The following is a 3,861-nucleotide window of genomic DNA, read 5'->3' on the forward strand; positions in this document are numbered from 1 at the left end:
TGGGTTGAAGAAAAACAGTTAATATTCTAAGATCTCTTATCCTGCTGTTGTTTAGTGCCTTGAGAGTGTTATTATGCTTCCACATATTCTTTATCCCTGCATCTTTGACTTGGCTTTACAACACTGAAATGGAAAGCATTTACAAACATGATCTCGTGTCCCTGGAAAGTTTGAAGAGAAGATGCGATCATATCACAATGAGATTGTCTAGCAAATAAAAAGGACAATGACTATGCAAAAAAACCTCATTTTACAGTGACAATCATTCTTTTATTTTGAAACGCTTTAAACCTATGAACACTCGTGAGCTAGGTGAAAGGCAAAATTTTAAATGCCACCTCACAGCTAAGAAATCAGATTTCAAATTAAAGGATGAAAAAATTGGAAATTGTCTGATTACTATTAAAAAAATAATTCAAAGCTAGAGTTAAGCTTCTGCCAATAATCTTGGTTTATTGTCATTGAAGGCCTGTGGTAATAATCATACAAATAGACAGTTAATTTTTTCTACATATTTGAATCACTTTTTTTCTGAAATTAAGTACCATATTTGATGAAGGTAGCTATTTCTCTCTACCAGACCTGAGCTGAATGTTCTATTGAAAGGCACTGGACTAATAGTTGTGGAAAGCATAATTCTCTATTTAATTAGTTCACTGAACTCAAGCAATGACATTTTGGGGTTTTTTTTTGTACACTGTTCTACTGGTGAGTCTCAGCTCTGCTCTGGAGTAATTACCTATATCTCAAGAATTAAGGGGGGGTTTGTATAAGTTTTAATCAGTCTGTATTTTGCTTTTGAAGGCAAAGTACTGTCTGAGCAAAGATAAACTGTCCGACAGTCTTTGGCTTCCTCAATGGAAATGGAAGTTGGTCACAAGTTTTGTCTCTTATATATATTTTTAGACCAACAAAGATTTAACATGGGCCACGAAACAGGCATTAAAAGACTGTCCTGGTTGATGATGTTGTTGTTTCATTTTGAGTTAGCTTACCTGAAATGCCATTAAAGTGAGAATCAACAGGATCTAGTACTAAAAAATATCTTCCCACAAAGATGGATGGGTTGAGCAGCAAAGACTATTCTGTTTGGCTCAGATGTTTTGGGTGCATGTGGTATATGGAGTAGTTATCAATGTACATTTATGTTTTACATGCATAAGCTTTGATTGGGTTCTTTTACACCATTTAAATAAACAAATTCTCTCTCATAATATGCACAGAAGTGTTTCCACTTCCATGAATATGGATTCTATCTTTATTTTACAAGTAAATCATAACTTCTACATTAAGAAAGGAGTAGTATAACATTGCTTGTTTATATGCAGGCAGAAATACCTTATCTGTTTTTTTGTTTGTTTGTTTTTATTATAATGTTGTTTGTAAAGCTCTGGAGATTCTAAAGCTAATTTCATTGTCGTTAAACTCCTGGATAATCTGTTCTGTGACTTTGTGCATTGCTGATACACAACATTCAGAATATTTTTTTCCTTGGTGAAGGCTGTTGTTTAGTCTTGCTTTCACTAAACCTTGTTATCATTTATCCTGCTCATCCAGCTGCAAGGTTCAATCCTTGTCCACAGAATTTTCTTTAATTTCTTAATATACTTGCCTGAAACTGTTATAGTACAACTTTCTTTTCTAATTTAGTGGTGGCACTTGTTTTTAGCTTAGAAATACAAAAGTTGATCATCTGTGAATGAGCATTTGTAGCTCCGTTTGTTTTATGGTGTGGTGTTTAGGATTTAGGAAACTGAGAAGTAGCAGAACTGCAAGGGTGAAGGAAAATGGGGAAAATGTGGAAAATAATAGACAAAAGTATGGTATTTCTGGCCTAACTTATTTTCTAGAAAGCTAAATAAAATGGATTTATCTTGATCATCTGCACAAAGGGATGTAGGAGATAAGAGAATAACAAACTTCTTTACTTGACTGTGCAGGCACTACCTCATCACCAGCCCTGTCAGGCAGATGTAAGTCATGGAATCATTCTTTCTTCCACCTATAAGGGAATAGACTAGCCAGCTCTCTATCTATAGAATCATATCAATCTGAAGAGCTGAGGTGACAAGGAAGAGGTCAAGAAGCACTAGGATACATGATGGTGTGAACTGGAAGTTGTCCTTGTGTACTGGGATAAAACTATAGCTTGTGGGTTGTCTTTTCAGAGCCTTTCAAGGTGCTCTGGGGTGCTGACACCTGTTTCAGGAACAATATTTCATCCCACGCTTTCTCAGTACCAGTGATTCAAGTGGGCAAAAGTAGACATTGCATCCATGAAATTATTCCCAAGAAAGAAATGTACCCGAGCAGAGAGGCCCTTATGTCACCACTTCACGTGTTCAGGGAACAATGGCCTAGAAAAAAACACTTCTGAAGTGAAACCCTGCATGGCAGAAATAGGAAAGGTTCAATCAGGTGCTCAAATTCCAATGCTGACTTTTTGAAAACTGGAGACTGATCTGAGCTTGCAGACACTCACATGGCTGCATCTGTGCACACAAATCTGGTATTTATATAAGACATCATTCCATATGTGCATGTCTTTGGGAGGCAGAAGTCAGTCTGCAAGAATATATTCCTTAAAACCATTTTACAATATACAGCTTCTTGGAAAGAATGATGGTTTCTAATGTTTTTTCATGCTAAACATTTACTTAAGATCCTTTGCTAAAATGGTCTTTAAAAAAATTTTGTGGTGAGATTGTCACTGTGACTAGATTGTGATTTAACTCCAAAACCAGACTGCAAAGTAATAGTTTGAGAAGATGAGCTTTGTAATCTGACAATGCAGAAAAGATAAAAAGAAATTATACTGGAGCTTCTAAACTTGAAAACTGGAATTGTTTCACTGTGTTTATCACAAATATATGTTTAATGCCATGCCTAGATTTGCAACAATTTTCAGATATCTTTGCTGTCAGGATGTTTCCTAATGGCCTGAATATTTCCTGCCATATTTCACCTTTAATTTGAATGACAATCACTGCTGACTGTGCTTCTATTTCTTTCCAGAAAATTATGTCTGCAAAGTGCTGTGAGTTTTACACTTGATTAAAAAGGCAGGGGCTTTTTGTACTATCATCATAATTAGCCAGATGACCAGAAATGGCTCCCATTAAGGGTTGAAGACTTGTCCCAGTTCAGTCCTTGGAGTTTTTGCTTGAATTTAAGCTAAAAGCTATATAAATATGAACTATAAAATATTTTTTAGGTAGAAACTCTTACTGGTGTATCTTAGCATCTCTTTAAGACATTAGGCTATGGCTTTTGAGCTTGCCATTGACCTGTGTGGATACTTCTGGGCCCCTTTTGTGTCTCAGTCATGCATCCTATCTGGAAAAGCCAGGGCTGGAAACCAGAGGAAGATGACAGTTCTGTCTGAATCTCTTATCTTAGGATGAAGCTTTTCTGTCTTTTATCAGTTCGTACTATTTTTATGTAATACTCTATTTATGAGAAATACGTTACAGTATTTTTGAAAAACAGACATACGAATTGCAATTCCTTCTACCTATTCAAACTTCTCTTCCCATTGTATCCAAGCTGATCTAGCTAAATAAAAAAATCAGTAAGATCCAATACTCTCAACTTCCTTGTTGCCTGTGTATGCTAACAGAAGAAATGACTGCCTTTTGTATCATAATGCCTTTTGTTGCTCAGTTGGTAAAGAACATGAGTGAGAATGGCCATGCAGATGTGACTTGTTATTTAATTCTTGAACTAAAATGTCATCAACAGCTGCAGAGGTTGCACCAGGTGAAACTGCAAAGCAGAGCACCAGGAAGGACATGATCCATGGGGTGAGTTTTACATGACAGCATTTACAACCAGGAGGCTTTTTGAGAAAGCCAATTGCTG

The sequence above is a fragment of the Geospiza fortis genome, unplaced genomic scaffold (genome assembly GCF_000277835.1).
Source record: "Geospiza fortis unplaced genomic scaffold, GeoFor_1.0 scaffold72, whole genome shotgun sequence".
Lineage (NCBI taxonomy): Eukaryota > Metazoa > Chordata > Aves > Passeriformes > Thraupidae > Geospiza > Geospiza fortis.